General features: G+C 35.8%; 1 pseudogene; it reads left to right on the top strand.

The window, feature by feature from the left end:
* LOC138170220 (occludin-like) overlaps window positions 1-21,905 on the top strand; it is a 39,378-nt pseudogene extending 17,473 nt beyond the window's left edge.
* The last annotated feature ends 5,560 nt before the right edge of the window (window positions 21,906-27,465 follow it).

Below are 27,465 nucleotides of genomic sequence, written 5' to 3'. Positions count from 1 at the left end.
TCCTGGGCCCTCTGTCTATGTATACATGTACACATATACATTGCACATATGTATTTATATGCACATATAACCTCCTATATAAACATGTATATGGATTTATACATATATAATCCTTTCAACTATCCTCCTACTGAGAAGTCTCATGAGTTACAATTATCATTTTACCATGTAGGAATAAAAATATTTCAATTTTTTAATAAGATCCTTATGATTTATTTTCCCAGTTTACCCTTTCATGCTTCTCTTTTTTTATTTTGGATTGCTCTTTGGAATATAAAAATAATTTTATTTTTTTAACCTTTCAATAAAATACATAATTAAATATATTTCTCTAGTGCAATATTATATATTTTTAAAAGCTGTTATCACTATACAATTTAATTTGTGATACGTTTTTCCTCTCTTCTTAAATTTTTTTTGTTTATATCATTCATTTCCACAAATTTTGAGTTACAAATTTTCTCCCCATTTTTCCCCTACTCACCACTCCAAAATAGCAATCCCACTAAATATCCTTCCCCTAATCTTCTCTCTCCCATATCTCTCCCTTTCCCCCTCTGACTTTCCAGTAGGGCATGGTGGATCTTTATGCCCCAGTGACTGTATATATTACTTCCCAGTTACATATAAACAATAGAAATAATAATCTCTGTGTGTGTATATATGTATATATATATATATATATATTTAAACATTTTATTTTAAAACTTAATTACAGATTCTTTCCCTTCCTCCCTTGTCACCCACCCTTACTGAGAAGATAACAAATTCAATATAGGTTGTACATGTGTAGCTAAGCAAAACATTTCCATAGTGGGTATATTGTGAAAGACTGACTATATTTCCCTCCATCCGATCCCAACTTCCACTTGTTCTATTTTCTACTTTGATCCTGTCCCGTTTCATAATTTTCTTCCATCATTATCCTTTCTCTTCCCAGTTTTTCCTCCAGTTCTCTTATTTGATTTTCAAAATCTATCTTAAGTTCTTCCATGGCCTGTAACCAATTTATATTTTTCTTGGAAGCTTTTGATGAAGGTATTGCAACTTTGTTGTCTTCCTCCTGTTTAATGTTTTTATCCTTTTTGCCCCCCACAAAAGGATCCTATTATCTGTTTGTGCTTCCTCTGCTTGTTCATCTTGCCTGTCAATTACTTGTCTTTTGAGCTCTTTGCCATGGTAGAACTCTGTTTCCAGAGAGGACAGCTTTGTCCCAAATCACTGTAGTTGTCGCAAATATTGTCAGAGATCTGAGGAGGATACCCTCTCTACAGACACCGCACTGGCAATGTGGTGTCCCTCACCCCAGTACTACCACCCAAGAAAGTGACCTAGATCCAAGTAGGTCAAAGCAAGAGTGATTACCCTCTGCATGACCACTTGGTCTCCCTAGGATCTGTAGGCCAGAAGCTCCTCAGGCAGCCACATGTCAGACAATGTAACTGCCATGACTCTGCCACCTCTTGCCCTGGGGGCAGGGGTCACACTATGCCCTTCCTTTCCAACAGAGTTTTTCATTGACCTTTTACTTTCTTTTTGGCATTTATGGGTTGAAAAGTGTGGGAACCACTACAGCTGCTCATGATTTACTCACCTGATGTCTGCTCTGGTCACTGCCACCTCCCTGGGTCCAAAACCATGCAACTCACATGGGACTGCACTCAGCTCCAAGAGTGCTTTGATGAACTATTCCTGTCAATCTGCCACGCTGTCTTAAGAGGGAGATTTTTTTTCTCTCTGTCACACTGTGGGTTCTGTTGCTATAAAATTTGTTTAGAGTTATATTTTATAGGTATTTCAGGTGGTTTGGAGGGAGGTCACAGAATTTCCTGTTTCTGCTCCACCATCTGAGCTCTGCACTCATTAAGCCTAATTATTAATCTATTATGCTGTTTTTCAAATCCTTGAAGAAAATTTAAAACTTAAAATATAAGAAGATTGAATTTAGAACTGGAAAAATATTGTCAAAGAAGTCTGCTCTGTCTTTTATTAAATGTCTGTAGTCGATTGTTTTTTATTTCCCTGCCTTATCATTTTCTAGAAACCTAGGCACTTTGATCAAGTATATTTATTGTTCAACAATATGTGAATCATATTAGTTTCACTCTTTCTTCTATTCACTTTCATTTCCCCTCAGTCGTGATTAAATATAAGCATGCTCAATGATGGACCTACAAAAGTCATATTTATTATTATTGCTGTGATGATGATGATGATGATGTCTCCAACCCTCTATTTCATCTCTGTGACCAAACTTATTCCCAGTAACCATGTCCACACTTCTTTTACCAGTTTATAAGGCATAAGCTTCATTGCATTCATTCTATTATTTCTTCTTGGATACACTAGAATCTTTCTTACTCCATATCCCATAGTCAGTGCTCTAATATAATTATCTTCAGGGTTCTTTATTTCCAAGACTCAGTCTTCTTGCAGATTTATTCATTATTCCTTAACCTCTTTTCAGTTTTATTCTGCCCTTTCTCTACTCTTTTCAGTATATCTTCTAATGCTACTGGGGGAAGCTCCATTTTTGTAGAGCTAAGCACAAGCAGCTTTTCAGAAGAATGCTACTGTGAATAGCTTTCAAGGTTCTGATTAGATAGTATAGTGAACAATCTATTTATTCAATAACAAATCAGAGCAAAACATTAACAGTAAATCAAGGAACAGCATTCACAATGTTACAACTTATCACAGAAAATGAAAATATGGCATTCACAACAACTTCTCACAGAAATGTGCACATATTTTTCACCATAGTGGCCACATGGTTTTTAACAAAGTATAATCCTTTAGTCAATGAATCACTTAGTAACTCAGTCATTCCATCATTCTTAAGGAAGCATGCCTCCTTAAAGGAAATAAAATACAAAAGTCATAATACTCCACCTCTGGATAGTACATTCATTTTGTCAATCACAGAGTCCTTAATTCAATCACAAAGTACAATCAAAAATAAGTTACACAATTCATCAGACAGGGTTTTCAGCTGTCTGACCATTACATCCATACCTATTTAGTTACCAGAGAGGGAAGCACCAACATCTGGGTTTTCAAAACCAGGGGGAGGGGGGAGGGGGCAGGTCAATGGCTGCCTAGAGTCTCACTGGGTCAAATCACACAACTCTTCCCAAAGAGAGTCCCAAAGCAAAACCTCAAATCAGGGTCATTCATGACTTAGTGACTTAGTATTCACAGAGAAGTCTTTCCATCTTGACCCAAGGGAGGCTCTCAGATTCCCTTGATTCCTTTCTATGGTCCCAACTCCTACCTGGATTCACCAAACTGCCACCTGGGCTCAAAGGCATACAGCTCCCAGCTCCTTGTCCATCTCTCCATGAAGTCCCTTTTCCACTCTGAAGTTCACAGCATCCAGTCTACCTTAAATCCTTCACAATCTCTGTTGCTGGGAAGTCAAAGCTCAACAAAGCCACAAACAGACAAAATATCAGCACCACAGTCATGCTTCCTCAGTCGTCTGCAACTCCAGCTGATTCTCGGAAATCCTCAGCAACTTGGCTGGCCCTCAGACTCAGCAGCCCCTCAGCAGCTCCTCAGCAGCTCTAACTGGCCCGGACTTAGCAGAAGTTTCAGCTGGTTCCCAGAATCAAAATCGCTTCACCCAGGCTCTCAAAACAAAAATTATTGTCTCCAGCCTGGCACTCTCTTCCTCAGCCTCCAGAAGCTGACTCCAAAAAGATCTGTCTGACCTAGCAAGGGCTTCTCCTTATATACACACATGATATTAGCTCCTTCCTGTTTCAGCCATTTCCTGTTTCAACCCCTTCCTGTTATGTCAGCAACAGGGGTTCACACCTTCTTTTTCTTTAATAGAGGCTTGATTAATTGCTAAGTGCTAAGTACCTGTTAGCTTTGCCTATACAAAGGGATCCAAGTACATTACTATTACAATTGTCCATCAGACTTGGCCACTTAGATATTTGCATTTTCTAAGCAAAAATTTGACCTTACCAATGCCAAACATTCCTAATTCACCATCAGATCCTTGGTTCACTTTCTACAGAGATTGTTCAAAAATTTCTAATATTTTCTTAAGAGCCCAGTCCTTATACCTCCTTGCCCCTGACAAATTTAGGCCTACTTTTTCACTGTCCTCTAACTCAACTTATGACTTGGAGTTGGGAGATCTGGCTTCCTACTTTGCCTCTGCCTTTGACTGTATGACAATAGATAAAGTCATTTCCCTTCTCTGTGACTGAGGTTTTTGTGTCTGTTGAATGAACATTACAATGTATCTGATAACATATGTGATCCATTCTAGTGCTAACATTCTTGGACTCCATGATCTTCCCTAAGAAACAAGAGGAAGAGAGACTTATTTTCCTTTCTAAAAGCCACATCATTCCTGCATTATATATAATTTCCAATTCTTATTCTTCCTTCAAAATGTCAATTATAATCATCATTCCTTTTTGAATTCATTTTTGAATATTAGCATCCAAATGGATAACTTGATAATCTTACCTATGTTACTCTATTAGGTTCCTAACTTGTCTCTACCTCTAAACCCTCTCCCCTTTGCTCATTCCAGGCAAGCCATTTTGCACAGTCTTATCTCATTCATCTTACTAAAGATTGATTTTAGCACATAACCTCTGAGATTCCAAAGTGTGCATTGGTACAAAAGTGTGCAGGGGCATTGTCTCCAATAGTTGTAGTGAAAGTAAAATGATAATAATAACCATTGTTATTTTCATCAATATTATTGTTATAGTTGTGCATAAACATTTATTATCACTTTAAGATTAGCAAAACATTTTGCAAATATCTCACTTGATACTCACAACAACCTTGGGAAGTATATGTGATTATTATCTACACTTTATAGATGAAACTGAAGCAGACATAGGTAAAATGACTTGTCCAGGATAATATATTTAATATACAGTCTAAGGCTGTATGTAAACTCAGATATTCCTTACCCCAGATCCAGGGATCTATCGATGGTGCCACCTGATACCTCTAAATGTTGTAATGAACATGCCTTTTCATTCTGGGTAGGTTATCATTGTGGATTATTGGAGGGCAAAGCATTATTTTATCCTTTTTCACTGAATGGTGATAGTTTTAATATTTTTTTAGTATGATGTCCTAATTTTATTTTATTTCTTTGAGTTATTTATTTGCTTTAAGTTCACAACATTCAGTTAGACAATACCTTGAGTTCCAAATTCTCTCCCCCTTCCTCTCCTCCTTCCTTTAACCCAAATGGCAGCAATCTGATACAGGTTCTACAAATACCTTCACTGTAAACATTAGTCAAGTTGTAAAAAAGAATTATAACCAAAGGAATGAACAATAAGAAAGAAGGGACAGGGGATGGCCAGGTAGCACAATGAGTAAGAGCACTGGATCCAGTGTTGGGATGACCTGGGGATTGAATCCAGGCTCAGACACTTAGCACCCACCCAGAAACACCTGGCAGTGTAACCTTGAGCAAGTTACTTAACCATAATTGCTTAGGGGCTACCAGGAGGCTAAGCGAGTAAGAGCACCAGTTCCAGTGTCAAGATGACCTGGGGATCAAATCTGGGCTCAGATAGTTAGCACCACACCCAGAAATAACTGGCCGTGTAACCTTGAGCAAGTTACTTAACCCTGATTGCTTTAAAAAAAAAAGAAGAAAAAAGGAACAAAACAAAACAAAAAAAAAGAGTGCTAGCAAGTAGTTTGCATCAATCTGCATTCAGACTCTGAAGTTTTTTCTCTGAATGTGGATAGCCCTGTCCATCATGAGGCCTTTGGAGTTGTCTTATAAGCTTGCATTATTGAAAGGAGTCCAATCTATCAAAGTTAGTCATCCCAGATATGATGTGTCTGTAATTGTGTACAAAGTTCTCCTCCTTCTGCCCCCTTCATTCAGCATCAGTTTATATGTCTCTCCATGTTATTGTGATGGCTGTCTGTTCCTCATTTCTTAAAGCACAATAATATTTAATTACATTCATTTAGCAAAATTTGTTTAGCCAATACCCAATTGATGGGCATCCCCTTGATTTCCTATTCTTTTACCAAAAAAAGGTTCCTTAAATATTCTTGTATGTATGGGTTCTTTTCTCAGTTGTAAGATCTTTTGGGGATACAGCCCTACAAGTGGTATTGTTGGTTCAAAGGGTATGCACATTTTTATAGCTCTTTGGGCATAGTTCCAAATTGCTCTCCAGAATGGTTGAATCAGTTCACAACTCCACCAGCAATACATTAGTGTTCCCATTTCCCCATATCTTCTCTAGCATTTATCATTCTCCTGTTTTGTCATCTTAGTCAATCTGACCAGTGAGATGTGGTACCTCAGAGTTGTTGTGATTTGCATTTCTCTAATCAATAGTGATTTAGAGCATTTCTCATAAGCTTATAGGTATCTTTAATTTCTTCCTCTGAAAACTGCCTGGTCATATCCCTTGATCATTTATCAATTGGGGCATGGCTTATATTCTTATAAATGTAACTCTTTCTGTATATTTTAGAAATGATGCCTTTATCAGAGACACTGGTTATAAAAAATTCTTTCCCAATTTTCTACTTCCCTCCTAATCTTGGTTACATTGGCTTTATTTGTACAAAAACTTTTCAGTTTAATGTAATAAAATTTATCCATTTTGCATTTTATAATGCTCTCTGTTTCTTGTTTGGTCACAAATTCTTCCCTTCCACATAAATATAACTGGTAAACTATTGCTTTATCTCCCAGATTGCTTAAAGTATCAGTCTTTATGACTTTATCATGTACCCATTTAAACTGTTAATTTATGCTCAGTTTCTGCCATACTATTTTCCAGCTTTCCCAGCAATTATTGTCAAATAGTGACTTCTTCTGCAGTCTTTTCGTTTATCAAACAGTAGATTGCTATAGTCATTGACTACTGTGTCTCATGTACCTAACCTTCTCCACTGATCCACTACTCTATTCCTCAGCTGGTACCACATAGTTTTGATGACTACTGCTTTATAATACAGATTAAAATCTGTCATGGCTAGGCCACCTGCCCTAGCATTTCTTTTCATTAATTCCCTTGATATGCTGGACCTTTTGTAATAGTCAATTTTTAAACCTACTTTTGAATGGGTATAGATTTCTTAGTCATATATATTATAACCAATAAATAAAATGTTAGATTGATTTTGAAGCTTTTTTACTCTTTAGGAAGACTTTTTTGTTGACAAACTAAGTGAATATTGCCCATTTTCCCCCAAATACACACATGTACATACGTGCATATTCTCAATTCAAGCTAGACGTTTTATTTTCTATGAAAATGCATTATTGGCTGATATAGTCTTCAACTGAGTCATATTTGAGTTTCTCACAGTAGTGTTTTAGCATTTAGTTCTGTGAATTTCCATGTTCTATTTCCTATTCCTTTTCTCACCTTATCATCTGAGTGACATTTGTGTTCCTGTCCAGTTAACTTACTGTTAAAAGTTGCTCACCATGTTCTTCCTCTTTGAAATAGTACTGCCAGTGAGAAATGATATTTTCACTTCAGAGAACAACACTCCCTGAATATTCTTGTAAGTTGCATTTATAGTTAGTTGCTCTTTCCAAAATTATCAGGATGAGATGCTCAAAACTAGGTTGCAGTGTGTTTCATGTGAGTTTTTTTTTTTTAGAAATGTTGATAAAGGCAAATGCTCACTATTTCTGTGAAGTTTCACAATTTGCATGCTCTCCATGTCGTTCATATTCTTCAAAACTCATTACAACTCTCACCTACTTCATAAAGTCTTGCTTCAGATAGGCCAAGAAATATTGGGTTGCTAAAATATTGTAGCATTTGTCATGTATATCATTCAAAGTAATGGGCCCTTCTCATCTGTAAAATGAGCTGGGGAAGGAAATGGAAAACCACTTTATTATCTTTGTCACGAAAACACCCAAAAGGGGTCATGAAGAGTCAGAAACAATTGTAAACAATTGAACAGCAACAAAATGGGTCATTATGTACTGTTATGTATTTTTATCTAATTGTTTACCAATTAGCAGTTATTAATTTTTACTATGTACCAGACACTGATAGGAGCTAACAATTCGAAGATATAAATTAAATCATCCAGGCTGCCAAGGAACTTCATTCTGTTGCATGAGAATACATGTACACACAAGTAAAAAGGTGACTGGAAGAAGTACTAGCTAGCAGATGGAGGCATCAGGAAATATCTCATGGCACTGGAACTGAACTTTGAAGGGAGCTAGTAGTTTTAAGAGGCTGTGTTGAAGAGGGAAAAGAATTTGGCATGGCATGGGTAGCAACCAGCACAAAGGAAATAAGAAGGGAAATACAATATAGAACATGAAATGAAACAAGTAGGCCAGTTTGGCTGGACTACATTTTTCCTTAAAGGGAAATAGTATATAACAATTTCTGAAAAGGAGGATAAAATTGGATTATAAAAAGCATTAAACACTAGAAGTTTGCATTTTATAGAGGTGGCATTTGGGAGTCACCAAAGTTTACTGAACCTGGGGATGACATCGTCATGCTTATGTCTTAGGAATATTACATTGACATCTGTCGGTAAGATGGATTGGAGAATGGAAAAACTTAAGGTAGATAAACCAATTAAGAATTTTCTGCAACAGTCCAGGACATAGATAATGAACATATGTTTTTTTTTCCTCCCAGTTAGCCATCTGACTTTATTGGTGGTCTTTTTAGGAAAGGCTAGATGATGAGTTCCCGTGCATGATATAGAAAGTATTGTTTTGTTTTGTTTGTTTTAAGTTGCAGATGATAATTACTGAATTTTTTCCAACCTTAAAAATACTGCCATTCCATTCCATATTTTCCTTCTCACCACTGAATCTTATTTTCCATGAATTTATCTTAAGAAAGCTCAAATTCCACCTTCTACATGAAACCTTAGATTCTATCACCTTCCCCTCTGATATCACCTCCCATTACATTCTGTGTTTCTTATATGTGCAGAGTTATTTTCATGTTGTCTCCCCTCTTAGAAGATGGGATCCTCGATGAAAGGGACTTTTCATGTTGCTGTTTTGTTTTGTTCTGTTTATTTATGGATTGATTTTTGTTTCCTTGTATCTCCAGAACATAAAAAGAGTGGCTTGCTGTTTTTGTTGTTATTGTTCGTTTTTTCAGTCATGTCTATTGCTACATGACTCCATTTGGTATTTTCTTGCTAAAGATACTGCAGTGGTTTTCCTTCTCCAGTATGAACCCATTTTCAGATTAGGAACTGAGGCAAATATGGGTTAAGTGACTTGCCTTAGGTCACAGAGTAAGTGCCTGAAGTCAGATTTGAGCTCTGATGTTACTGATTCTAGGCCTGATGCCCTATCTACCTAGCTACTTCAGCACAGTGCTTGGCACATAATAAATGCCCCATTAATTTATGTTGATTGATTGATTGTGTATAGGAAGACCTATGGCCTACACAGAATATTAGGAGAATTACTAATTCCTAATAAAGTGTTTCAGATGTAATTGTTGGGTCACATATGCATGATGCATTGAGCATGTATGTGTCTTTATAAAGAAAGATAAACATTTAAACATTTACTGTAACTTGTTTGACAATCCAAGTAGTCACTGATGCTGGAGAATAGGAGTTTATTTGATCTGAACAATACATGTTTCCTGAATATCTAAAGTGATCAAATTACCCAGTTGCAGAGTTTTTCGAATATTTATTAGGTATTTGCAAAATTTTCTGAGCTCTATTCATGAAGAATACAAATGTAATTTGAATATGTCATGTTTATATAAAGTGATGCATAGCTGAGGTGGATATAAGAATTTAAAAGGGAAATTGGCTTTCTAAGGAAGGTCAGTTTGTTGTGTTACTTACATACCTTCCTTACCTCATTCTTTCTATTTTCTATTATACAAAAAAGTAAATTACAGATTCACATAGCAGGGGCATCTTCCTGTTCAAAATAGTAAACCAATACATACCTGTTAGACTTTTAGTTTGTTCTTCTTCCTAAAATTTGTCTTTCTTTGTCATGCCCATTTTTTGCATCTTATCTTCATAGAATATATAAGCTGCTTGAAAATGTTTCTATCAGGAATGGTTATAGTGTCCACTGGAAATCTGGATTTTTTTTTCTTTTTTAAAATTATCCATTTATTTATTTATTTATTTATTCATTCATTCATTCATTCATTCATTCATTTATTTATTTATTTGTTTGTTTATTTATTTTAGTTCGCAACATTCACTTCCACAAGATTTTTGGTTCCAAATTTTCTCCCCATCTCTCCGCTACTCCCTACCCCAAGATGGCAGGCATATTTATTATCCTTTTATTGTGCTTTATGGTTTTCATAGTGTTGTATATGCATTATTTCTTTTGGCTCTCACAATGACTCCATGAGGTAAATAGGGAAGGTATTATTATTCTCATTTTAAGGTGAGAAAATTAAGTCTCCAAGACATAAAGTGACTTAATATTACGCAGTTAATAAATATCTGAAGTAGAGGAAAAAAAATAGGATCTTGCATGACTCCAGATTCAGCATTCCATCCTCTAAGCTACTGCTTATTATAAACTATTGACATTTCACAGGATAGAAGGATTAGCGATAGAAGATACATTACTGTTCCTACAAATCAGAATTCTCATATTATAGATGCAAAATCTGAAACCCAAAGAGTTGAAATGAGTTCTAACACTAGAATTTACTAGCCTGTTATTTTATCATATTGAATTATTTCTTCTTGCCTAAATATCAATTGTCCTGGAAAAAAGCATGATCCTAATAATACTATTTTTACCAGGTCTATGCTTTTTATTATGATGGAAAACTCCCAGTGAGGAAAATATATACTCAAACATAGATGGCCATCTATTTTACAATTTATAGTATTAAAGTTGTCACTGATTCCTGGAAGTAAAATTGTTTGCCTAGGGTCAAATTTTCCACATAATAATGTCTCCAAAGACAGCTCAGTTCAGTACACCATGCTCCTTCTTAATGGGAATGTGCATACTTTATTTTTATTTTAGGGATTAAGTAATTATAGCTGAAAATCCTTAAAACATCTTAAAAACAAAGATTAAAACATACTAACAACTAATTTTATATTAGCGATGTGTTTTTATGAATATAAATATAGATGTATACATATAGATATCTGTACATAGATATGTCTGTATAAACAAACGTACACTGTATACTCTATACATACATATGCACACATAAACCTCCAGAAATTTCTGTCTATAAGTACCAATGTAATGACAACCTCACATTGAAAGCTACATTCTCTGGAATTTTGTGTGTAATTTTTCCTTTTATTCTGTAAATAGCATGAAGCAACTTTGAACAGAAGTTATATATTTTAAGATGCGAATATGAGTAGATTAGCATAGAAGGTAGGAAGGTAGTATCTGCCTTTGAGAAATGACATTTTTCATTTTCACTCATCCCAGGGTAAGTTTGAAATGTTTCACGATTGGCCAAAAATCAGAAGAATTTTTTTCTTTGATAATTTTAAAATATTAATGTCGATTTTTCTGCATATGGAAAATGAATTTTGATGATAAAAATATTTTAGGCATTTATTCCAAATATAACAAACAAATTCACTTTTGATTTGAAATTTTTGCATTCTTTTCAAAAGGAGGTAATGAGTTGTGCTTAGAACAAAGAACATCACATGACTAAATTCTATAAATTTCAATATGTGCTGAAACAACATTCCAATATGTTTAAATATATATGCACTTATATATTTATTAATTTCTTTAATCTTTCTCAGTTTGGAAGGAATTTAATCCCTCTTCTCTAAAGTGAGGAAAATTGAAATTTCAGATCCTTATGCTCCTTCTGGGCTTAAACCTCTCTATTTCTTTAATTGTGTCATTGTAACTTCCTGAATATTGGCTTTATTTTCAACCATATCTCATGCCTAGTTCCCACACTTTATTATTCAGTTTTAGTGCAGTACCTGGAAAAATATTAAGTTTTTATTATATACTTACTGATTGTCTATAAGAAAAAATCAGAATCCATTCTTCTCACAGATTTATTGTGATAGTTGTTTCCTTTTAAATATTTATCATAAAGAGGTAAGTTATAAACATAATTCTTCAATCAACCATCACCAAACATTTATTAAACACTCCTATGTGCCAGGCACTCTACTAGAAACTGAAAATATCATCAAGATTATGTACTTTTGTAATATGGGTTCAATATCTAACATTTTGTGAAATGCTCATATATAAAATGAAGCTATGACAATGTAATTTAAATTAATCACATATCAACTACATCACATTTGGAAATTAGGAATGAAGTATTCATTTCAAGTGTTTTTCTGGATAAATCAGTTTATATGCCTTATATTCTATTTAATAATAATAGCTATTGTTTATATAATTTTAAGGTATGCAAAGTGCTTCATGAATATTATCTCATTTCACCCCCACAACAATCGTGGGAGATAGTTACTATTACTATTCACAATTTACAAATGAGGGAACTAAAGCAAGCAAAGTGAAATGACTCATCCAGGGTCACATAACCAGTAAGTGTCTGAGGTTAAATTTGATCTTAATTATTCCTGATTCCAGATTCAACACTATATCCACAATAACACTAGTTACCTCATCAGTAAAATGATAGAGATTAGATATAAGGATCTAAACAGTATCTTCTATCTCTGAAATCCTTCATTTAAAAAAAAAGAGTATGCTTTTATTTTTTCTAAAATGGCTTATCAATGAATCTCTGTTTGTTTTGTTTTTTACTTTGAGAAAATAAACATAATAAAGACTATCTTGTCAAAGAACAAATTACAACAAAGGACTTAACTTGAAAAACTATATGTGTATATGCATACATACACACTTATACATGTGTGTGTATGAGTGTGTGTGTGTCATTGCATTTCCTATGCCCCTATATATTTTAGGAACTTTTCATACCGTTTATATTAAAATCCAGGATGAAGTATTAGAAAGTCTTACTATACCAAGTGTGAACATGATAGTATATCACTGGTTTATAAAGAAAATAAAGGTGTTTTAATAAAGGACTATTAATTTAATAATATATGGTAGATAATAGATTTATTGTCACCACCAACTCCATTCTTTCTCTAAGTTTGTTCCATCGTTATCCATAAGATTGTAATCTCCTTCAGGGTTGGGAAAGTTTGTGTATCACCAAAGTCTGGTACACTGTAGGCCCTTAATAAATTTTTATTGATTGATCCACACATCAATGGATCTAATGCAGTGCCTCCAAGACATTGAATTGATCCTCTCTTTGAAACATTTACTAGAAGAAATGAATGAAAGTCAAAAGAATGAGAAACCATAGACAGGCAGGTTATGCACAGTTGACTAGAGTCAAATGAGTAATATCATATATTCAATGAAGCATCAATATATGTAAGTAGTGAGTTGATTAATATAAACTCTATATCATTTATTTATTGATCCTATTTATAAATAATTGATTTTGTGGGCAGCTAGATGGCACAGTGAATAGAGCACTGGCCTTGGAGTCAGGAGGACCTGAGTTCAAATTGAACCTCAGACACTTAACACTTACTAACCATGGGATCTTGTGCAAGTCACTTAACCCCAACTGCCCTGCCCTTCAAAAAGTAAATAAAAATAATTTTAAAAAATAATTGATTTTTTCCTATAACTGCTTCTGTTCTGTAACTGTTTAAATCATGGTTCCTTGCATCTGAACTTATTTAAAAATTCACCTGAACAGTCATGGGTTAAGGTTAAAAACCCAATTCTTCTGTGACTCACTGATCTATTCTTGTCTCAAGAATCTTAGTTGACTATGGGGGAACATGTGTTAACACAAGGGATTTGGACCTAATGTCTTTACAACACCAAGCTCTCCTTCAAGGATGTTTGGTTTAATGTCCAAAAAGATTGGGTCTCTTATCTCTATCCTTTACAGTTGTATTCAAATAAAGAGAATTTCTTAGTATTTTTTTCTTTTAGATAAATGCTAAATCTTATATGCATAATAAGAAAAAAGTTTATATATTTAAGTATAAACAAAAAAGAAAAAATGTCAGGAGGTAGAAACAAGATGGTGGATTGAAAGCAAGAACTCATCAGAACTCTCCCATGAATTCCTTCAGTAACTTCAAAACCAAACAGGTTCCTTTAAGGAAAAAAAATGCCACTCTTTCACTCATAGTATCTGTCCTGCCTCCATCCTGGCTTCTTCCAGCTGTACTTGTTCTCTTCTCTGCTCCTTCCTGCTGCACCCTTCCTTTTCCATCCTTTCAGCAAGCTCCTCCCATCATGGGCTGCATGTGATTACATTTGGCCTATTAAGTGCAGGGGAGATATCCAAATTCCCATCACCATTACAGAAGATGAGCAAATAGAGTAAAAACAAAAGAAAACAAACACCTCAGAGTATAGAATCTTACTTGGTGACAATGAAGTTCAAAACATACAACCAGAAGAAGACAAGAAAGTCAAAGCTCCTACATACAAAGTCTCCAAGAAATATATGAAATGGTCACAGTACATGGAAGAGCTGAAAAAGGATTTTGAAAATCAAGTAAGTGAAGTAGAGGAAAAATTTGGAAGAGAAATGAGAGTGATATAAGCAAATCATGAAAAGTGAGTCAATAGCTTGCTAAAGGAGACACTCAAAAAAACTGAAGAAAATAACACCTTAGAAATAGATTAACCAAAATGGCAAAAAGAGGTCCAAAAAGCCAACAAGGAGAAGAATGCCTTAAGAAGCAAAACTGGCCAAATGGAAAATGAGGTCCAAAAGCTTAATAAAGGAAATAATTCCTTAAAAATTAGAATGGGACGAATGGAATGACTTTATAAGAACCCAAGCAATTATAAAACAGAACCAAAAGAATGAAAAAAAAAAAAATAGAATACAATATGAAATATCTCACTGGGGAAAAAAAAGTCATTGACCTGGAAAACAGATCCAGGAGAGAGAATTTAAAATTTTTGGACTACCTCAAAGCCATGACCAAAGAATCTGACAAATTTTAATTTTTAAGAGTCATTTATTTTAGTGATTTTTTCCCATTTTTCCATTTCTATGTTTAAAATAATTGGTCAGTTTATCTTCTACCTCCCTAACTTGGCTTTTAAAATCCTTCTTGAGCTCTTCCAAGAATGCTTTTTGGACTTCAGACGAGTTCATATTCGCTTTTGATGTTTCAGATGTGGGTATAGGGTCAATGCTGTCTTCTTCTGAATTTGGTGGCTCTTATTCACCATAAGAGGATTCTAAAGTCTTTGTTTTTCCAATATGCTTTTTGCCCATTGTGATTTCCTATTTCCTGACTTTTAAAGTGGTTCTCTGCTTCTGGGATACAGAGGACTCTGACCCATACTTCTTTTGCTGGGAGTTAGTGGCCTGGTTATTGGTTTACTGTGCTATGGCCTTTGAGTGCCTCAACTGAGACCAAGGCCAGGACTTTTGCCATTTTCCCCAGGTGACACAGAATCTCAAACCATGATGTGTGGAAGAGGGGTGGTATGGCTCTTACAGGTTTCCACCTCCATGCCCCTGGAGTAGAGGTCAGGTGGGCTTAGCTCCTGGTGACCTAGGATGCACTCTTTTCTGCCAATTCTCCTAGCCATTTGCAGGCACACCTGGGTTTTTATTGTTAGTGCTTGATGGCTCCATCCCCCTGAAGTTCAGCATCTCCTTCTGGTCGACTGAGGTGGGGCTTATTGGGGTACCTCCTGCCCTGCACTTTAGCCTTAGCATAGCCATAACCATACCCTTCCTCCAGGTTTCCCAAGCCTGCTCCTGGTTCCACTATTTCTGGATTTTACACTGAAACAATATTCTCTGCATTTTTCAGGGTCACAGAGGGAGATGAGAGCACCTACAATTTACTCCATCATCTTGGATCCTGGAAGTCCAGGTAGGTAATTTTTAAACTTCCAGGCTATGAACTGATAGCCCCATCAGTAGCTGCTGCCACTGTCACAGGTGCTGCACTTGTCTCTTAGCCATCTCTGAGAAACTTCCATCCTATGGTGAGAGGTTTGGGAATCACCCCTGAACTGGCTGATTCAGTTAGCCTGTACTTGATCCCACTCCACTATGGCCAGGTCTGTGCTGGTGTAGCCCACACTCTCTGCACTACATGCTCAGTACTCCCCCTGCCTGGCACCACACAGCCTACCCATCCCCATTTTCCTGGAATGGAAATCTGCCACCTTCCTTCTCCCAATGCATTTTTCTACTCTAAAAACCATTCAGATTCACTTTTTAGAAGTTACTGGAGGAATTCATGGGTGAGTTCTGATGAGTTCCTGCTTTCATTCCACCATCTTGTCTTCACCTCCCGACATATTTTTCTTTTTTATTCTATACTTTTTATAAGTTTTTTTCTTTTTATGCATTTAAGCTTTACTATTTATCTAAAAGAAAAAAAAAGACTAAGAAATTCTCTTTACTTCAGTAAAACTGCAAAGTTTAGAGATGAGACCCAGTCTTTCAGAACATTTATTTACAGGTAGCATGCTTTGCTAATAAATGTTCTTGTGTATGAGAATTGCTTTAGTTTACCTTTTGTTTAATTTAACTAATGACAGTAGGAATATAGATCTATAAATAGTCATTTAAAAGTCATTTATTCAGAGGATACAAATTCCTAGAGATTTAAGTAATATAGATAATCAATAACAACAATAATATTAAACTCAGGTCTTTTGACTAAAATCTCAGCATTTTCCCTTACCACCCCCCAAATTAGGATAATACCATAGACATAGTATATTTAGGTTTTGTAGAAATATGCAGTTTTTAGTTGAACCCAAAACACTTAAAAGATCACCAAATTAGACAATATAAAGAGAAAAAAGAGGAGGGACCTAAGATAGTTTTAAGGTACAACCTCAGTCAGTGGGCATGGCAGAAATATGGTTTAGGTCATATCAGAGAATTAAGCAATTTTATTATTGGAAAGATTATCAAGTGGCAACTGTCAGTACATACTTGGTGAGATACATTAGAATCTTGAAAATTAATTTAAAATTTGCTTGAAGATCTTTCTTTAACAAAGAACTCTATTCTTCTTTTGTATAGCTCTAAACTTCCTTGAATCAAGTCTAATTCTACATCTCAGTAGCTTCACACATTGTCCCTGTTTTGAGTCCTTTTAAACCAAAGAGGATTTATCTTCCTTCTTACATCTAACAAATCATCAAGAACTTGATAACTTCTATTGTCAACTCCACTCTATCCCAAGTCTTCTCTTCTTAGTGGATGATCATCTTTTAATTTATGCTCACATGAAAATACTGTTGCTTTCCTGTATATACTATACAAATGTTAATAAACTTTCTAAATATGCTGCCTAGAGCCATATGATAGAGATGAAATCAGAACAGTATAAAGGAAGTCAAAATATAATCTTAGTATCCTTAGTATCCTCTTAAAGAAGCTTGAAATCATATTATCATTTCCTTCTCTTTTATGTCATGATGTTGATATATAATAAGTTTGTGCATCATAAGAAGCCAAGTCTTTTTCCAATACAGATCCGTAGGTTCATAACTAGCTGAATTACAGGAATGAAGGGGTGGTTTCCACCTGCAATTGTATAGTAAATTCATTGGTTGGCACAAATAGGAGCCAAAAATATCTTGAAAGAATAGATCAATTGATCAAATCAAATGTATTTTAAAGAGGGTCAGTATTATGGACTACAATTGAAAAACAATCCTGCATAAAAATAATATGGGGAAAACATCCAGACAATAATGCATGTGAAAATTATACAGGTGTTTATGTTAATTTTGTTACATGGCAATCAATAAAGCTACTGCTATTTAATTTAACTACATGACATATTGGTTTGATTAGGGCATTCTGTCAATTGACACAGAATCCAAGCTCTATAACTTTGTAGAATTACCCCCATGAGTTGTCATCGCTAAATAATTAATTTCCTTGGATTTAACTCTTTGTTTACTCTTCTTATTTGCATTAATTGGAGTGGAGTACCCAAAATGATGGTACTTATAATTAATTCAGAGTAAAAAGAAGATGGTGAGGGCACTAATGAGCATGCCACATAATGATAACCCAAAGGAAGTTGGGATATTTGGATGCTTCTCTGTGGCTTCAGTTTTCTCATCAATGTCATGAAACTTCTCAGGTACCTTCAACTTAAAATGTATGATTCAATAACTTCTGCCAAGACAAAAAATGTTCCACTTTTCTTTCATTAGTAGCATTAGGGTCTGGTTTACTTTAGTAAGACATGGAACAGTCCATCTTGTTCAATACTGTGACCCCATGGACAAAAGATGGATTTCTATTTATTTAATAAGAATCAGAAAACCCTCCAAAACTGACTTTGTGCAGAATTTGGGGCAGTGAATAGGCATTTTATTACAATGTGCATAAGCTTTGTTTCCACTCTACAGAGGCAAAACTGAGAAGAGAGCACATGTCCTAGTTGGAACTGAAGTAATAGGCAGGCCTTCAGATGTTTTTGCCCTTGACTTCCTCTCCTGTTATTCTCTTGCCAGAACCCTAAGACAAGGAGGAACCAGGAGGGAGGGGACTCTGCTCCTATTCTCTCTTGCCATTGTCCTTTTAAAGCAACAAGAAATCAGAGACTCTACTTGGACAGTACCTCTTCTCTCTCTTTTTAAATTGTTTTCCTCATTCTAAAACGTATTTATTTAAAATTCTAATTTAGTATCTTATTTTCCACAGTTACATGTAAAAAACATTTTAACATAAGTTTTTTAAACTTTAAATTCCAAATTCTTTCCCACCCTCTCTTGAGGAATCTATTGTAGGTTAAACATGTGTATTCGTGTAAAACATTTCCATAATACCATGTTGTGAATCAAAACAAAGAAAAATAAAGTAAAAATTCTTCATTCCATATTCAGACACCATTACTTCTTTCTCTATTAGCATTTTTCATCATAAGTCCTTCAGAGTTGTTTCAGATCATTGTATTGATGAAAAGAGCCAAGTCATTCACAGCTGATCATCTCACAATATTTCTGTTACTTTGTACACAGTAAATTTCACTTTGCATTAACTTATGCAAGTCTCTCTAGGCTCTTATGAGAGCATCCTACTCATTATTTCTCATAGCACTACAGTATTCAATCACAATCACATACTATACTGTATTCATCCATTCCCCAATTTATGGGTATCCTTTAAATTTCTAAATCTTTGCCATGAGAAAAGGACTGAGATAAATATGTTTGTACATATAGGCCTTTTCCTTTTTTATCTCTTTTTGGGATACAGAACTAGCAGAGGTATTGCTAGGTCAAAAGGTATGAATGGTTTGATAGCCTTTTGGGAATAGTTCCAAATAGCTTTACAGAATAGTTGAATCAATTTGCAATTCTATCAAAAGTGCATTAATGTCCTATTTTTCCCACATTCCCTTCACCATTTGTCATTTTCCTTTCTGTCCTATTAGCCAATTTAATAGGTATGAGCCAGCGCCTCAGAATTGTTTTACTTTGCATTTCTCCGATCAATAGTGAGCTTTTGTTTTTCATATAGGTACATATAGCTTTGGTTACTTCACCTGAAATCTGTTCCTGTATTTTAGTCATTTATCATTTGGAGAATGGCTATTACTTTCATAAATTGACTAAGTTCTCATATGTATCAGAGATGGGACCTTTATCAGAGAAGTTGGCTTCATTTTTTTCACAGTTAATATTGCTAACTCTATTTCTCTCCATCCTATCCCCCAATTTATTCTATTCTCTCTCTCCTTTGACCCTGTACCTCCTCAAAAGTGTTTTTCTTCTCACTATCCCTCCCCCAATATGCCTTCCCTTCTACCACCCCGACCTTCTCTATCTCTTTCCCCTCCTAATTTCCTGCAGGGTAAGATAGATTTCTATACCTTAGTGAGTGTGTATGCTATTCCTTCTCTGAGACAATTCTGATGAGTAAGGTACACTCACTCCCTCTCACCTCTCCCCCTTACCCTCCACTATAAAAGCATTTTCTTGCCTCTTTTTTGTGAGACAATTTTCCCCATTCTATCTCTCCCTTTCCAATTCTCCAAGTACATTCCTCTCTCACCCCTTAACTTTACTTTTTTTTTTTAAATATATCATTCCAGCACCTGGAGAAAACTGGGTCACAGATGGGAACTGGGCTATGAGGGAAGGGGATGACTGGGCTACTGCAGGGTGAACCCCAGTTTAGGAAATGGTGATCAGCATTCCTGGGGGCTGGATGTGGGGTGAGGGGAGAAGGAGGCAGTGACTGTAGCAAAGCCCATTCTCTCACCACCTGCTTACATGAAGAGGATCCAGGGAGAACCAGAGTCACATTCTTAATCTTATCCTGGAGGAGATCAATAAGAAATCTTCATTTTGAAATTCCCTGCAGTGTCATACAGACCAGATGAATTCAAGCCATCCCATTATGCACCAGGCAATGACTTACACAATGGAGATACACATTTTTTACCAATGTTTTCTTAGTAAGCCAACTCTTACTAGCCAGAGGATGAAATAATTTATTCCAAAAAGGGAACTTTCCCTCCAAGTGTGATTAGGATTTTATTAGTGATTATTGTTATGGTTTGTAATGACATCTTTGCCTGCATGGCCTCCACACTTGCCTGGGACATGGGTATGGAAGCGCCTTGCTGGGAAACAGTCTAGGCAGCTACTTTTATGGAGTGCCACTGCAGGCTTTGGAATGAGCTATGGCTATGGCTATTGCTACAACTGTGCAGGAACTTATACTGAACCAAGGACTGCAAAAGGTTTCTTCCTGGCCAAAAGGAAATTTTGTTTCATTGCTTCATTGTAAATATTTGTCACCAGTGTTATCATATCAGGAATATCCATATCAAAACTATATTTCTTAGAAATGATCATTATAAATGCTCTCCTGGCATTCATTGCTACCGTTGTCTACATAATGGGATTCCATCAAACAACATAAGCTTCTGGGTCAATGAACTCAGCTCAGAAACATGCTCTCTGCAAGCAGAAGTATACAACTACAAGCAACTAGACTCTACGTGGATCAATATCTTTATCACTTCTGTGTGGTGATCACTAAGAGGCCATCGCTATTGTGCTGGGGTTTCTAGTTATTGCGGTTTTTGCTCTAATAATATTCTTTACCATGAGAACTGAAGTAAGATGGACAGCCATGACAAATCCAGCATTCTTTTGGAATAGGAAAGTGTCTATGAAGAGCAACCTCTTAATGTAGAAGAGCGGATGTAGAATGTGTCCATAGATACAAAAGAAGTACCCCTAGTTCCATCTGACTATGTGAATAGAGTTAACAATCCCATAGCATATTCTTTTTCTGACAGAATGAATAACAAATGACTTCATCCAGACTCTTCATGCAAATCAACACCGTACCAGAACTGGTCAAAGTGCTTCTAGTGACTTTACCTGTGGATGATTTTGGACAAACTTGGTACAGTACCAACAGCAACTTAATGGTATCTAAAACCCTCAAGGGGAAGGAAGTTCATCGAAAAGAACTGACCAGGACCACTCTGAAACTGGCTATATCACTGGAAGAGAATTACATGAAGAACTGGATGAGGGCTGGGACAGAGAATACCCAACAATAATGTCAGACCAGCAGAGACAACATTATGAGAAAAACATTGACACTGGCCTACAGGAATATAAGAGTTTACATAAAGTAGAAATTGATGGAATCAACAAAGAACTCTCCTGCTTGGATAAAGAACTAAAGGACTGTCGAGAAGAAAATAAGAACTATATGACTGCTGCTGTTGAAGCAGTGAAATACAGTGAGAAATACATAACTCAATACAGGAAAAGAAAGTATTTGCAGATTATAAGAATAAGAAGAAATACTCCTGAAAAGCAAATTGTCTCATATCAAAAAAAGATGGTTGCAGATTATGATAGACAGAAAACATGGAGTAAGTGACTGAAGGTTTCAGAGACTGGGAGTATAATATCTTTGTCTTCTCTGCAAGTGACTTAACCAATGTTATCTGAAAACAAAATATCTCTAAAGTATAATGAATGAGAAGATATTTTTGTGACCTTTATAAAGTTTTAGTAGCTAAATTTAATTCAATAGCATTAGCATTATTACCCTTTATAATGTTTTTTGATAAGTCACCTTCACATTTTTACATTAAGGGTTTAAGTCTTTTAAATTTGGGTAGTGGTGTTAAGTATTATTTATGTTTTGAAGATTTAAATCTTAATGAGTACTTCAAACATCACCAGTGCAATAGCTTACACTTCAATCTCCTTTGTCTTCACAACTGAGCATGTACCACATTAAAAATATCTCTCCAGAAACAAACAAACAAAAAACAACCTTGAAAGGCCTCTATTTTGTTAAATTTCCACTCTTCCCCTTGAAGGATAATACTCAATTTTGTTGGGTAGGCTACTGTTGATTGTAATCTTAGCTTCTTTTCCCTACAGAAAATCATATTCCAAGTCTCCTGATCCTTTAGTGTAGAAGCTGCTGGATCTCATGCTATATTGAAAGTGGCTCCACAATACTTCAATTATTTCTTTCTGGCTGTTGAAATATTCTTTCCTTGATTTGGGAGTTCTGGGATTTGGCTATAATATTCTTAAAAATTTTTATTTTGAGATTTCTTTCAGGAGGTGCTTGGTGGATTCTTTTGATTTCTATTTTGCATTCTATTTCTAGAATATCAATGCAGCTTTCCTTGAGAGTTACTTTAAAGATGGTGTCTAGGCCCTTTCTTTGATCATGGATTTCAGGTAGTTCAGTCATTTTTTAAATTATCTCTTCTGGATCTATTTTCCAGGTTCATTATTTATCCAATGAGGCATTTAACATTGTCTTCTATCTTTTTTGGCCTGTTTTATTGTTTCTTGATTGCTCATTAAGTCATTTACTTACAATTGCTCAATTCTAATTTTTTAAAAGTATTTTCTTCAGTGAGCTTTTGGACCTTCTTTTCCATTTGACCAATTTCCATTTTAAGGACTTTTTCCTTCAATGAATTTTTGTGTTTCTTTTCCCATTTGTCCAATTCCAATTTTTAAGGCATTCATTTTTCTCCTTGTTGTCTCCCCCCCTTTCTTTGTTAACATTAGGTCTAGTCTGTTTTTAAGGCATTATTTTCTTCAGTTCTTTATTTTGTGTCTCCTTTACCAAGTTGTTGATCCATTTTTTCATGATTTTAGTGCATCACTCATTTATTTTCCCAATTTTTCCTCTACTTCTCTTATTTGATTTTCAAAATCCTTTTTGAGGTCTTCCATGGTCTGATACCAATTCATATTTTTCTTACAGACTTTGATGTAGGAATTTTGACTTTGTTGTATTTTTCTGAGTGAGCATTTTGATCTCCCTTGTCATCATAGTAACTTTCGATGGTCAGATTTTTTTGCGTGCTGTTTGCTCATTGTCCTATCTATTATTTGACTTTTAATTCTTTACTAAATTAGTGCTCTGCTTCCAGGGTGGAGAGTGTACTTTCCCAAGCTTCAGGTATTTTATGTAACTGTTTTCATAGATATTTCTAGGGACTTTTAAGTTTTTAGTTCTCCCAAGCGGTATAATATAAGGAGAGGTATTTACTACTTTCCTGGATTGTGCTCTGGTCTGTGAGAAACCACAAGTACTTGTTTCTGCCCAGGAACTTTGACAAAGGTCCCTGATTCAACTGTAGTCACAAGCTCTGGTGTGCTCATGTTCCTACTCACCCTGTGACTGCCACCCAGGCCTGTTACCCAGATCCAAATTTGGTAAAAGCGACAGAGTCTTTGTCTCAGATCTGGCAAAGAAAGCCTTGTAATTTCCTTCTGACCAGCTGTTCCACCCCTTTATTATCTGTGGGCTGATAGATCTGGAAGTAGCCACTGTCACTGCTGATTCAGTCTCTCCCAAGGTCTGCTCCTGGCTTTTTGGAACTGGGGCCATGCTGGTGTGGCTTACTCTGTGCTGTACTGCACTCTCACCCAGACCTTTCCTGCTGATCATCTAACTTGGTTTTGGCATCTATGGACTAAGTGTTGTGGAAAGTGCCACTACTGTGACTGATTCAGTCTCACTGAGGCATGATCTTGGTTTGCTGGAGCCTGTTCTTCACTGGTGCAGATGGTGCTGGACTGTACTCTTCTCTCACCCTGTTGAAACAGACTTTTCCTTCTCACCTCCTAAGTTGTCTTTGGCTATAAAAATTATTTCATTCCACCTTTTTGTAATTTCTACTCTTCTAGAATTTATTTAGAGTCATTATTTAAAGGTATTTCAGGGTTTGGGGGGAGAGCTGAGATGAGTCCCTGCCTTACTCCACCATCTTGGCTCCACCTGCCTTTGCTCTCTTATATGTACAACTCATGAGACACCTTAAGGTTTGCAAAGTGCTTTAGCTTCATCACCTCATTTAATGCCCAACACAGTCCTGTGATTTAAGTTCTACTATTATTAGCCCCTTTTTAGAGATGAGGAAAGTAAGTCTCTGTAAGGGTTATGGGATTTAAAGATCTCCCATGCCCCATGGACGTGCTGACATAGCAGAGCAAGAAGAAAAAAAAAAAAGCCGAGCTAACAGTCCTGTGGTTGGCAGTTGGCGGCAGTTGCCTTTTTTTTTTTTTTGAGTTGGGACTCCGGCTGAGCACTGCCAGGGGCCGGAGCTGCTGGGAGCACACTTGCAGGACACTGGGTGGTTGCTGTGAGTGGGGAGAGGAGGACCTTTGCCTGAGGTAGCCTGTTTTGTTTTAAAGGCTTGAAAATGTGGGTGCTTTCTACTTTATCTACCTGTGCCAATATCATAACTACTCTGATGGCTTTCACTTTCTGGTTTTGGGATTCAGTCTTTTGGTATCTTATTAAATTTTCTAGTTTATTTCCCCAAATGGCAAACCTGACGTATTTTGTGATGGATAATTATATCAGCATATTTGTAATCTCTATAGGCATTGTGAATATGGCATTGCTGATACAGTCTCATCGAAGAAAATGTGCTTGTTCAGGGTCACACAGCCAGTAACTGTCTGAGAATTCAAACTCAGGTCTTCATTGACTCAGGAGTCTAGTATTCTTTCTATTACTCATTCCATGTATATGTATGTGACTTCTGATGGAGGAATATTCTAGCAGGTATGTTCCCAACTTTGCTCTGTAGCCTTTATCTGCTGAATGAACAGAAGTCTGATGAAAAGAAGATTTTTTTTCCCGTTTAGACTTCAGTTGCTTACTTGACTGTCCTCTGACTTGAAGCTAGGCAGAACAGAGGACAATTCGTTTTGAATTGTTTTCCAATGTTCTCTGTCCTTGTCTCTATTTCTATTCCTGTCTCTTTTCTCTCCTACCCCAAACACTTGCCCCACAAATTCATGCATACACATTGATATAATCTAGAAATGGTCAACTAAGCCCAGGAGAGGAAACTCAGTGCCATCCTCTTTAGAAGAGCAATTTTGTTCCTGATTCATTCTTAAGATTGTTGTTAAGGATTCTGCTCGTATTATATAATAATAGTTGTGGCTATATTTGTATGTCTTTTAGCTAAGGATTATCTTGATGATACACATGGCTAGTAGTTCAATTTATATTAGATTAGCATGCTCATTACTGAGCTAAGATTTATATTATGGTCTATATTTTGATTGTGTCTATGAAATATTTCTCTACAGCAAGATTCTGCAGTGCTTTCATGGATTCTGCCTTTTGCCTTTCTAAGAACAAGAATAAAACATCTCAAGAGTTCTGAAACTCCAATATATTTAGGAATTCATAAAACCTAATATTGAATGAAAGTCAAGGTCTCAGCCCTCTCTTCTCCAAACTCCCTCTCAGTCTTACAGGCTCATTAACAGCATTAGACATTAAGAGATTTTCATGATTGTATTATCCAATGAGCTAAAAGACACTGAGCAAGTCCTTGAAGGAATAGGATGCAAAGCATGTAAACCAGAGAATTAGAGTGAAGGGACACTGGAAATATTAGGATTATGAGACTTGCCCTGGTAATACTGGTGGAAAACAACAATAAAAAGTATTGACTAGTCTAAGAGCAACATAAGGTCATTTGTTAAATGGGGAGAAGAAAGAACAAAGGGGACATCAAAAGGGAAGAAAAAGCAGAGAGAAAAGGAAAGGGAAATAGTTTATCTTGAGTATCATATTTCCTTTCTAAACTTTTTTTTTCTAGGGACAGTTTAATTTGCCCCATATCTTCTCTCACAAATACTGTATGGGTTGAGCTTATGTGACACGAAGATCACAAGGAAAACACGAACAATTTCATTCTTTTAAAAATTCAAATATAGTCCACCAATAAGCATTAAGCATTTACTATGTTTTAGGAGAACTAGGTTGCAAAGTGGATAGAGTGCCGAGTCTGGAGTCAGGAAGACCTGAGTTCAAATCTATCCTCAGACATGTATTAGCTATGTGCCTCTAAGTCACTTAATTCCCTTTGTCTCAGTTTTCTCATTTGCAAAATGAGCTAGAGAATGAAATGGTAATCTACTTCAACATCTTTACAAGAACACTTCCTCCCACAAAAGGGACACAAAGAATCAAGACACAAATGAAAATGACTGAACAACAATATTTTTTCAGGCATTGTGCTAAACATGAGGGATATAATAAAAACAACAAACAGTAACTGATCTCAAGGAACTCATATCCCAATGGAGAAAAGAGAGAACAACATGTAAATAGCTAGATACATACACCTAGATATAAAGTATATGAAGAGATTCTCAGAGGAAAGGCCACTAGAAGATCTGGGAAGGGAAATTGGAGAGGTCTATTGCAGAAGACAAAATCTGAGGCATATAAAGCATTCCAGGCAAATGTCTTATATTCATTTTGCCAGTCACTTAAATGCATGGGTTTCCTCAAAACCTCCACTGTATTTCGATTGTATATTAGACACCTTTTGGAAATTAGGAACACTAATAAACAATGGCAGTCAGGAAATAGGTCTAACAGAGAACAGCACATTATAAGCAAAAGATATTTACAGCTATGTAATATCAGAAGAATGATTTGCTCTTCTATGAAAGTGCCCTGAACTCAAATGATGCCTAGATATGCTTTTCTCTATATGATCATTCTGGCCAAATGTGTTTTTCATGTTTGAAAGTATCATACATTATCCCTATATATGTACATTCATTCTAAAGAGTGAGTTCAAACTCTATGGGGGGAATGTCCTATTGTTATTTTTATCATAATTGCATGTCCTCTGGTTGACTAGTAAAAGTAAAGACATCAATATGGGCTCACAAGTTATGATTTGAAGAAATTCTGAATCACGAAGTACCTGGAAGCTAGGACAGATTTCAGCAGATTCATACTTGAAAAAGTACCTAAGTTCTACAGATGAAAATAAAAAAAAATAGATAGACAGGTAAGTAGATAAGTAGATAGATAGATAGACAGACAGACAGAGGGATGGATGGATGGACAGATTGATAGATTGATAGATAGATAGATAGATAGATAGATAGATAGATAGATAGATAGATAGATAGAT

The sequence above is a fragment of the Petaurus breviceps genome, unplaced genomic scaffold (assembly GCF_028583685.1).
Source record: "Petaurus breviceps papuanus isolate PSGF00001 unplaced genomic scaffold, PetGlider_PUasm1.0 38, whole genome shotgun sequence".
NCBI classification, from domain to species: domain Eukaryota; kingdom Metazoa; phylum Chordata; class Mammalia; order Diprotodontia; family Petauridae; genus Petaurus; species Petaurus breviceps.
Note: the sequence above shows the minus strand (reverse complement) of the source record. Positions and strands in the feature narration are given on the sequence as shown.